Consider the following 11,651-nt stretch of genomic DNA (forward strand, 5'->3'; position numbering starts at 1 on the left):
CCAGTACTCTTGCCTGGAAAATCCCATGGATGGAGGAGCCTGGTAGGCTGCAGTCCGTGGGGTCGCTAAGAGTCGGACACGACTGAGCGACTTCACTTTCACTTTCATGTATTGGAGAAGGAGATGGCAACCCACTCCAGTGTTCTTGCCTGGAGAATCCCAGGGACAGGGGTGCCTGGTGGGCTGCCGCCTCTGGGGTCACACAGAGTCAGACACGACTGAAGTGACTTAGCAGCAGCAGCAGCAGCGGATTTTTAAAATCATATTTTATTCCCAGGTCATGTATAAAGAGGTAAATGTAGATAAATCATTTGAGGTATTTTTAGATTTTTTTCATGTTCAGAGTCTAATTCTTCACCATCACTTTTAGATTCAAAGACATTGATTTCTGTGGTTTTCCTCACAATGTTGTCTCCGATATCAAGTGTTGGGAATTTGAAATGGAGTACTTCTAAAATGTGCTGCTCTGCTGAATCCCAGATTTTCTTTCAGACCACCCACACCCACTCTCCTTGTATTTATTCCATCTTACCAGAAAGTGTCAACAGAACATTTTCAGACAACAACCAAATTCATGTTCTTTCATGAATTCCTGCTCTTCATATCCTAACCTGCCTCTTCCGTGGTCTTCCCACACTGGTTCATGATACCTCCATCGTAGTAGTTGCTCAGGACAAAATCCCTGGAGATGTCTTTGGCTCTCCTCTCTTTGTTATTGGGGCTTCCCTGGCGGTCAGATGGTAAAGAATCTGCCTGCAGTGCAGGAGACCCAAGTTCAATCCCTGGGTTGGGAAGATCCCCTGGAGAAGGAGATGGCAACCAATCCAGTATTCTTGACTGGAGAATTCCATGGACAGAGGAGCCTGGCAGGCTACAGTCTGTGGAGTGGCAGAGAGTCAGACATGACTGAGCGACTAACACAAGGATTACACCCTACATCCTTCCCCCATGACGCTAAATCCAAAATCTGGCTCTCATCTGCTCCACTTCATGCTACTTCTCTTGCCTGAGGCATCCTCCTCTCTCATAATTACCTCCTAACAGGTTTTTCTGCTTCTGTCTTGGCCCCGCTACAATTTTATTCTCCGCATAATGACCTGAATGAATCTTGCAAAAATAAGATCATGTCTCTCCACTACTCAAAACCCATCAACAGTTCCCTGTTTCACACAGAGTAAAAGCCACGTGTTTGTAATGGCCCACAAGCTGCCATCATTGTTGCTCCCTGCTTTGCCTCTCTCTTCCCCTCCTATTCCCTTCTGAGGCATTTTGCTCCAGACTCACTGGCCTCCAAGCTTCTTCTCAAACTCACCAAGCATATTCCTGTGTGAGGGTCTTTGCTCTTGTTCTTTCCACTATCTGGAAGCCTCTTCTTCTGGGATCTGCAAAGACTTGAAGGAAGTGAGTTAATTCCCTCACCTCCTTCAAGTCTTTGCTCAAATCCTGTTCTCACAGAAGAGCACATGATACTCTTATATGTGGTTCAAGTACTATAACTTGAACCTTCTTCTGTACCCTAATCCATCCCAGCCCTCTTAACCCGCTCCATGTTTTCTGTTTCCATAGGTTTTTGTTGGTCAGTTGCTAAGTTGTGTCCAACTCTTTTGCAACCCCTTGGACTACAGCCCGCCAGGCTCCTCTGTCAATGGGATTTTCCAGGCAAAAATACTAGAGTGGGTTGCCATTTTCTTCTCCAGGAGATCTTCCTAGACCAGGGATTGAACCCACATCTCCTGCATTGGCAGGCAGATTCTTTTACCGCTGAGCCACCAGGGAAGCCCTTTACTTTTCCACAGCACTTATCATTATAACATACTATAAAATTTACTTATTATAGTTTATTTATTGTCTGTTTTTCCTCACAAGGGTAGGCATCTTTGATTTGTTCACTGATGTTTCCCAGATGCCCAGAATGGTACCTCATCTGCATTCATTCATTACTTGTTAAAATGTACTGAATTGTGGTAAGTACTGACTAAGGTCTGTACAAGGTGCCATGGCCCACACTGAGCAGGCTAAAACTTTGTGAAGGACCTAATGCCTCAGCTGAACTTTAAAGACTAAATACAATGAGGCAGCTAAAGGAATCACAAGAATCAGTGAAGTTACGGGTACAAAGTGCTCCCTCAGGTATTGTTTCAGGTGGATATTTAGATTGGAGTCTATATGTTGATTACAGTTCCAGGTATGAAAGTCAAGAAGCCCCAGAGGTAATACACTTTGCAAAAAAAAATAGAAAGCTTATTTTTGTCTTGGTGTACCACGTTATAGTCAGCATGTATCACATTTCATGGTCAGACTGGCATGGGCCAGGAATTTCAGCTTGACCAGCCAAGGTGCCAAATCCTTGTTTTGATCAGTGGAGTAATCAGTAATGAAAATGTTAAGGTTCTACCAGCCAAAATAATTGTTAAGGAAGTTTACACTGAATATCTTCACAAAGGAATGCAGTGACATAGGAAGTTTTCTCCTTTGAGGTGTTCTCTCAGTATAGACCAGGGATTGTCCTCAAAGATAGAGCCTTAGTTATTTTAGTATCTGGGATAAGATACAAATTCATTCTTAAACAGCCTTGTAACTTCTGATATATGACTTATGTGTTCTTAAAAATTTATGCCATCTGGTGGCTTTATATTTAAATAATTATTCTTGATAATTAGATGTCAAGCTCAGTTGTTTCCTGCTATTGAAGGAGTATATGTGCTGTTCCCATGTAAAATACATTTTAGAATTGTGCACAGTTTATTAATAAAATGTTTGCTTGTGCCCTTTAATTTCAGTAGGTAGATACAAAGCTCTTTCTGCCTTCCTAATTGTGCCTCTCTTCATAGAATCAGCTAAGCTCAGTCTTTGATTGGCAGACAGTAATCAATACACATTATTTAAATGAATCAAATACATTTTGGTGCAGAAGAGACGTATATTCTAAGTCTCAAAGACTTGGGGAAACCGAACTTAAGGTACTCTTTTATCTATAAAATACGGCTCATCATGGTTCCCATCTCAGTTTTCATGAGAATTAATATATGTCTTGTTTAAAAAATAGACTTCATTTTTTAAGAACTGTTTTAGATTTACAGAAGTGAGCAGATAGTACAGAGAATATAGACCTACATCCCCTCCCCTTACCCCATCCCATGCCCAATTTCCCTACTACTAACATCTTGTATTAGTGTGGTACATTTGTTACAATTACTAAACCAATATTGACGTATTATTATTAGCTAAAGTCTTTAATTCATTCAGATTTCCTTTGTCTCTACCTAATGCCCTTTTCTGTTCCCATAATTCCATCCAGAATACTAGGTTACATTTTCTAGTCATGTCTTCTTAAGTTCCCTGTGACACTCTCTCAGAAGACTTTCCTGTTTTTGATGACTTTGACAGGTTTGAGGAATACTGGTAAGGTATAGTATGTGCCTCTTTTGGCACTTGTTTTGGTGTAATGCAGGAGACACTGGTTTGATTCCTGAGTCGGGAAGATCTGCTGGAGAAGGCATAGGCTACCCACTCCAGTATTCTTGGGCTTCCTTGGTAACTCAGATGGGAAAGAATCTGCCTGCAATGTGATAGACCTGGGTTCAGTCCCTGGGTTGGGAAGATCCCCTGGAGAAGAGAAGGGCTACCCACTCCAGTATTCTGACCTGGAGAATTCCATGGACAGAGCCGCCTCAGAGGCTACAGTCCACGGTGTCGGAAAGAGCCAGACACGACTGAGTGACTTTCACACAAGATGTATAAAAGTGTTAGTTACTATTATTGCTTCATATTTAGATTACATTGTGGAACAGATAAGATGTTGTAGGAGATAGTTTTACTGGATGTAAAAAGATTTATTTAAGGCTTGATCATTTTATCAGTGCTTAAAGATCTCAGGAAAAAATGTGGCTTTCCTACATCCATCCTTTCATCTGTCCATTTGATTCAATAAATATTTTCCAAGTCCTTGTTTTGAGGGTAAAATGTGTCGGATGCTGGGGATTCATTATGAACAAAACTGCCCCCATGAGCTTCCAGTCAAATAGGGAGACAGTTAATAGGCAAATGAAAATAGAAACAACCTAAAGAATAGCTTGTGACAAGTGAAGAAAATAAAATATTCTTATATTAAAGAATATTTCAGCTGGTGAGGGGAAAGGGTACTACTTAGAATGATATATTAGTTAGGATTTAATTGTGAGGGGCAGAAAACTTTAAAAACAGAACTGAAGATAGGAATTCCTCATGTTCAGGAAGTCAGGGAACGTGGCATCTCCGTAATATCAGGGGCCTGGGCTCCTTCTATCTTGTTGCTCTGCTGTGCATGGATTCCTTTCCCAGGATCATCTCATGATCAAAGACAGCTTCCAGGGCTCCACCCATCATATCTGAATTCCAGCCAGCATGAAGGTGAAAGAGACAGAGAAGGGAGGAGAAGGGAACACCCCCTTTCCCATTTCTGCTTACTTTTTGTTTGTCAGAACTTAGCTGTGGCCTTACCTAGCCACCTAACCTAGTTTTTATCCAGGTGGCCATGTATACCAGTTAAGCTTCAGAAGTGTTATTGCTATAGAACAGTGGTTCTCACACTTCAGCATGCATCAGACTCACCTGCAAGGCTTGTTGAAATACAGATTTCTGGGCCCCATCCTCAGAGTTTCTCTATCAATAGAAGGCCAAGAGTCTGCATTTCTAACAAGTTCTCATGTGTTGTTGATGCTGCTGTTCCAGGACCACATTTTGAGGGCCACTGCCATAGAAGAAGGTGAGCAGGGGTCTGGGGGAAGTGGTCTCTGATTTGGAGCATAATTTGAACTTCAGTCATTTACATTTTTGTGTTTAGACAGATGATGCTTTCTGAGGTTAAGTATTTCATCTTTGATGTACCAAATCTGGGTAGCTGTACACAATTTAGTCATTTTGTGTAAGGTCAGTAGTTTGGTTATCTACTGCTAGGTAACAAACTACTCCAAAACACAGTGGCTTAAAGCAGTAATTTGCTTATGATTCTGTAGACCTGTAATCTGAGCAGACTCAGTGGAAAAGATATGCATTTGCTCTACATGTGCGGGCTGGTCATGGCTCGGGCTGGAGGATGCAGCATGGTCCCACTCACATATCTGGGTATGGCTGTCAGCTGGGCACCTTGGGGCTCCTTCCTCTAAGACACTTGTCTAACAGGACAGCCTGGGCTTCCTTACATGGAGGCTTGGGGCTCCACAAGAGTGCCTGCAACTCACACCTGCCAAATTCTGTGAGTCAAGAAAGTCACAAAGCCAACCCAGGTTCAAGGGGAGAGGAAATGGACTCCACTCACTGATGGAAGTATTCTTGCCTGGAGAATTCTATGGACAGAGGAGCCTGGTGGGCTACAGTCCATCCGGTCCCAAAGAGGCAGACATGACTGAGTGACTAACGCTTTCACTTTCACTGATGGAAGAAGTAGCAGAGTCACATTGAAAAAGCATGCAATTAAGGGGGATTATTGTGTCTGTCGGAGAAGACAATGGCAAGCCACTCCAGTACTCTTGCCTAGAAAATGCCATGGATGGAGGATCCTGGTAGACTGCAGTCCGTGGGGTCGCTATGGGTCGGACACGACTGAAGTGACTTAGCAGCAGCAGCAGCAGCATTGTGTCTGTCTCTGGCAATAGTCTACTGTAGTGAGAACTCAGAATGTCAATATTATAGTAGGAATCCCTAACAGTTGTAAATATGGACATAGACTTGTCAATCGTGTTTTATCCCTACCAGGACTAGAGTATCATGGATAAAACACTTCCAAAAGTGCACTGGTAGAAAAGAAATACAACGGGGAGTGTGGCCCGGCCGGGGTTTAACCATAATGCTCAGCGGACGCTGGCACCATGGAGGAGTATGCTTGGGAACCTTGCCCATGGAGAATTGTGGATGATTGCTGTGGAGCCTTCACTATGGGTGTTATCGGCGGTAGAGTCTGCCAGGCCATTAAGGGCTTCCGCATTGCCCCTGTCGGAATCCGGCACCGATTGAGAGGCAGTGTCAATGCTGTAAGGATCAGAGCCCCTCAGATTGGAGGTAGTAGCTTCTCTGTGTGTGTGTATGTGTTGGGGAGGGGGCTGTTTTCCACCATCGATTGCGGTCTGGTGCGGCTTCAGGGCAAGGAAGATCCCTGGAACTCCGTCACTAGTGCAGCACTGACCGGGGCTGTGCTGGCTGCCTGCAGTGGCCCATTGGCCATGGTGGGCTCGGCAATGATGGGGGGTCATCCTGTTGGCCCTCATCGAGGGTGTTGGCATCCTTCTCACTTGCTATACTGCCCAGCAGTTCCACAATGCACCCCCATTCCTGGAGGACCCTGGCCAGCTGCCCCCTAAGGAGGGTACCCCGGGCCCAGGCTACCCCAGCTATCAGCAGTACCACTGAGGAAGTGACCGCCTATCACCTCCACTGTGAGAGCTCCTTCTTGGTCCCCTCCCTGAGGATCTACCTCAAAGGGAGGGCTGGCTCCCAGTTGGCCCATGGGACCCTCCAGAGAGGGCCTCTGTTTCCTTATCCAAGGCTGGGGGTGGGGCACCCCAGCTACCCTGATGGATGGGTCCCTTTTCTCTCAGGGCACCCCAACCCCCACTCATATATGTAACCTGCTCTCACCCCAATCCCTTTGCATGGTGCTCTGATGAGTATTTAAAGCCAGTTTTGAAAATAAAAAAAAAAAGATTAAATAGGATTTTAGAAAGTTGTTGTTTTTTTTTTTGGTTATTGAAGACACTTTTCCATATCTTTACTGATAACAAAGTTTACATATGAGGAAGAGAAGACAAGTTGGAAATAACATCATAAATATTTTTCTGGTCTGCTTTAGATTTTAATTGAAAGTAGTGACCTCAACTTTTGAAAGTCAGTATTAAAAAAATAATGTTCTCACTCCCATAAAACAGGACCTCATACCCTTAAAAAGGTCAAGTTTATAGCATATTTTATATGTGGTACCAAGTAGGATGTGGGTAGGTGCTAGAGAAGACTCTTGCGAGTCCCTTGGACTGCAAGGAGACCAATCCATCCTAAAGGAGACCAGTCCTGGGTGTTCATTGGAAGAACTGATGCTGAGGATGAAACTCCAATACTTTGGCCACCTCATGTGAAGGGTTGACTCATTGGAAAAGACCCTGATGCTGGGAGGGATTGGGGACAGGAGGAGAAGGGGACGACAGAGGATGAGATGGCTGGATGGCATCACCGACTTGATGCACATGAGTTTGGGCGACCTCCGGGAGTTGGTGATGGACAGGGAGGCCTGTTGTGCTGTGATTCATGGGGTCGCAAAGAGTCAGGCACGACTGAGCGACTGAACTGAACTGAAGAGACATTCCTCCCCGCATGAAATAGCTACAAGTTCCTGAACTTTTACAAGGAGTGATTCATTATTTGTTCCAAGCATTGTTCCTTTTCACTGGATTATTACATAGCAGATACTTCTGGGAAGGGGAGGATAGGAAGTCGGTAGAACCGTCCTATGAATAATTTAGAGGAACACTCTTCTCAGAGAATTCTGAGTCTGGCTGCCTTTGGAGGAAAGGGTTGCCAAAAGCAGGAGCCAGGTGAGATGAGGAAAGGCTGAGGTGGCATGCACTGGGCTTATGTGATGTGAAACCAACTGGCTCCATACCCGCTCTTTAGTTTGGAGAGAACATTTTCTTCCTCTAATATGATATTCATGCACTATTTTTGTTTTTTTCCCAAACACTTCTCCACCAAGAATATTTCTTTACCCTTAAAATAGCTCCTGCCACCTGCTTGGAGATCCTTCTCTTATAATAACTTTTAGCGGTTGTGCTTTTCCTTTGGAATGAAGTTATCTCTTTCAGCCCTTCCTTTTCGCTCTTTTCCCAGGTGGGAGAGATGTCCCTGGCAGTCTGTTGGACCTCTGAAGCTGCCGGTCCACTGTGGGGAAAGTCCAGCTGGGGCAGACACAGTGCTGTCTGTTCACCAGGTGCAGAATCCACTACAGGGCAAAGCTGCCTGCAGCCTGTGTTTTCCTTGTTTGAACAGAAAGCTTATTTACTCCTTTGATTTTTCTTAAGGGTACTCAGTCTTTCCTTTTAATGTATTCCTTTACCCAGTGAAAACTCAATCCAACCCAGAAGCCCTGAGGAGTTGCAGTCTAGGGAGCTGCTTTTTGTTTGAGGAGCTAGTATAGTGCGGGCCTGGGATTTTATTATTCCCACAGAAAGCAAGAGCCTGTTCTGTGGTTAGGATAAAAAACTCTGTGACTAAAGGATTCTTTCTTCCTTTCTTTGGGTTATATTTCTCCCACTAGCTTCCAGGTCCTTTCGCAACACTTCTTCCAGCTGAAGTGATCTATCACGTATAGAGTGAAGGAGAAGTGGGAGCTGTCTGGTTTCCTTCCCCACCCCGGACAGCGAGACTTCTACTCCTGCAATCAGGACAGGCCAACAGCCTGTCACTTAGGAAGTGGGAGCTGAGAAAAGGAGGCTTGACTCAGAAGTTTTGCAGCTCTGGAGTAGTCCCCAGATACAGGGCAGTGAGCCAGTGGGTGCAGTCTGCCTCCTGGTGTTCCCTCTCTTGGAAGCCAAGGCTTAGTTTTGCAGCCAAACTAGAGATGGGGTTCCTCCTGTGGTAGTCCTGGGAATCTACTCAATATGGATTTTATGGTTAGCTAGAGCTTGATGTAAACTGGAACTAGAGCTGACCAGGCATTGTGCCTCTTTTAGGCCTCTGCAAAGGCTTCTCCCCCACCCCACCCCAGCTGGTGGCAGGATCCAAGGGGATACCCACAGGTCGTTGAAGACTTCTCAGTGTTGGAGTATCCGATTTTGCACTCCAAAGTCACTATTTTCTCCCCAACCACTTCGTAAAGACATGCACTTTTTTGGGGAAAATATGTGGCAGTTTGACAAATCCAATTAGTAGCATAGTGTCATGACAGTAGCTAAAGAACCATGTGATAAAAGCATCTCTAGTTTCGACAGCTTGCACAGGTCCACCTGAAAAACAGGTGAGCCACGGGCAATAAATGAATTGGAGGGAAGTGCTAATTTGCTAACAAGATAGACCAGCAAGGTGTCAACATGTCAAGAGCAAAAACATAATCTCTGGTATACTCTTGGAGAAAGCTCTGCTGATGAGTCCTCCATCTTCCGGCGTCTGTGCATGGGCGCCATCCAATGCGTAGAACTGCCCCAGTTTCTGAGGGGCTACAGAAGTGTACTATAAGAGCATAACCAGGAGAAGAGAAACCATGCTGAGTGTCTGAATCTGTGGAATATAACGCAGGTAACTGTTGGTAGAGGAGATGGAAGAGCAGAGAAGCCAAGCAATGGATGGCGGGATAACTCAGAGACTAGCAACAGCAGGAAGCCACTAATTCTTCTGAACTGGAACTTAGCAGGGAGGAAGTGCTTCTTTATCAAAGTAGAGGAGGCACGAGGGTCATCTGGTGGAAACCACTGTGGGACTATTTGGTAGGATCTGGAGCCACAGAGAAGATCCCAGAGGCACTGCCTTACACAGAGAGGGAGGGGGAGTAATACCTCAGGAGGGTCAGTCTGCTGGAATCCAGAGCAGCAGAGGGTGAGGACCGGCCAGGCAGGGAGCCCCGTGTGGATGTGGGTGTGTGTAGAAGGGAGTTCATAATCCAGTCTTGCTGCTCATGGGCTTTGTGTCTTCAGTGCCAGAGATGACTCTGGGCTGCCGTGAAATCTACCAGTAGCATCACCTCCTGTCATCAGATAGTCTGGTGGAGGGAGTCTCAAGGTTAAGATGTACTGTTTAGTTCTTACTAGGACTGTGGGTTATTTGAATGTATATGCATTTATTCAAAACTCATTGAACTATAATCTTTTTAAGTTATACGTCAATAATATATAAATATACAAAAAGAGTATTAGGCTCTGAAGTCATACTGTCTGTATTTACTACTAACTAGTTCTTTTGCACTGATTGTGTCTTTTCCCCACTCCTTCCCCACTCCCCTACCCATACCCGTCTCCTCCAGATTCGTATGTTGTAGCCTGAAAGCCCAATGTGACTATATTTAGAGATAAGGGCCTCTAAGAAGGTAATTTAGGTTAAATGAAGTCATAGGGTGGGGCCCTAACCCATCAGGACTGGTGTCTTCATAAGAAGAGGAGGATAAATCAGAGATCTCTCTTTCTACATGTGTACTGAATTAAAGGCCATGTGAGGACACAGCAGGAAGGCAACCATCTGCAAACCAGGAAAAGAGACTTCACTAGAAACCAACTTTGCCAGCACCTTGATCTTGGACTTTGAAACTCCAGAAGGCTGTGAAAACAAATTTCTGTTCTTTACATCATCCAATCTGTGGTATTCTATTACACTAGCCCAAGCTGACCAATATACTAGCATGTGACTGAGCAAATCAGTATCTTCTATCAACCTTAATTTCTTCTTTTCAAAAATGGAGATGGTAAAAGTTCCCCTTCACAAGATATTTGGAAGAATTAAGTGCACTGTGAGTTTAAAGCACTTAGTATGTAGTAAGTATGCATATGTAGCTCTTACTCCTCATATCCTTGGATTTCTGCCCCATTATCCCCACCTGGAATTCCAGGTCTCGGCTCTCAGCAGCTGCTGCCTCCCAGCCCCGCGGCCTCACACTGGATCTTGCTGGTTCTCACCTGTGTTCTGTTCCTGGTGTCTCCTGCCACTGCTCCGGGTCCTGCTGGTCCTGATCGTCTTTCCCCTGTCAGCGCTCCAGTTGCCGGCACCATCTCAACCCTGAGAGTGTCGTGTCCCTGGTATTTCCTGTGTTGGTCCATCTACCAGCTGGCTTGTGTGGCTGAGCCAGTGTATCCCTTTTCCACGACCCCATCCCCTCTGGACCTGGCTCCATCCTGTCAGCCCCTGTGCTTAGGTTAACCCAGCACACCTCCCATTTTCTTTAGTGCTTCAGGCTCTTGACATTGACTCTGGAAGCTGTGGCTGCTCTAGGTTTTTCTGCCTAGGCAGCTAAGGGGTAAACGGATGAGCTTGCTTTGAAGCTGCATTTGCATGGCAGGCACACTTTTATGTTTGTTTGTTTTTAACTTAGATTGTGGGCTTATTGGGTTGGGTTTTTGAAGAAGTAATGGAAATTATATGTTTGGGAGGGTAGGGGGCCATGGTCACAGGCCAATTGGATACAAGTTCCCGGCATCAGTTCCTTACTCAGCACTTATTTCTGCTTTTATTCGGGCCTTGGGATTTGTGGTTGTCTGCCTGAGGTTTGTTGGGTGGTTTGTAAGCAGTGATTCTCAGGTTTGTGATGACTCGTGTGTTAGTTTTCAATTGCCACACATCTCAAACTAAACAGCCTCAAACAACACACGCATTATCCCAGAATTTCTGCAGTTTTTAGTCTTTTAAAAAAGTACAAACATGATAAAGTTGGTTATAACAAGTTTAAACATTAAAAGTTCATAAAGTGAAAATTATACATATGACTTTCTTGCATGCTAAGTTGCTTCAGTCGTGTCTGACTCTTTGTAACCCTGTGGACTGTAGCCCTTCAGGCTTCTCTGTCCATTGGATTCTCCAGGAAAGAGTACTAAAGTGGATTGCTGTGCCCTCCTTCAGGGGATCTCCTGCATCTCCTTTGTCTCCCGCATTAGCAGGCGGGTTCTTTACCATTCCAGTACACTTGCCTGGAAAATCCCATGGACAGAGAA

The 11,651-nt window shown here is 44.9% G+C and overlaps 1 pseudogene; it reads left to right on the forward strand.

Moving 5' to 3' along the window:
• The first annotated feature begins 2,676 nt into the window (after positions 1-2,676).
• LOC129538005 (mitochondrial import inner membrane translocase subunit Tim17-B pseudogene) lies at positions 2,677-10,336 on the forward strand (annotated as a pseudogene).
• Positions 10,337-11,651: the final 1,315 nt, after the last annotated feature.

This window comes from Moschus berezovskii, chromosome 2, assembly GCF_049115385.1.
Source record: "Moschus berezovskii isolate FMDL1 chromosome 2, NW_MosBer_1.0, whole genome shotgun sequence".
Classification (NCBI taxonomy): domain Eukaryota; kingdom Metazoa; phylum Chordata; class Mammalia; order Artiodactyla; family Moschidae; genus Moschus; species Moschus berezovskii.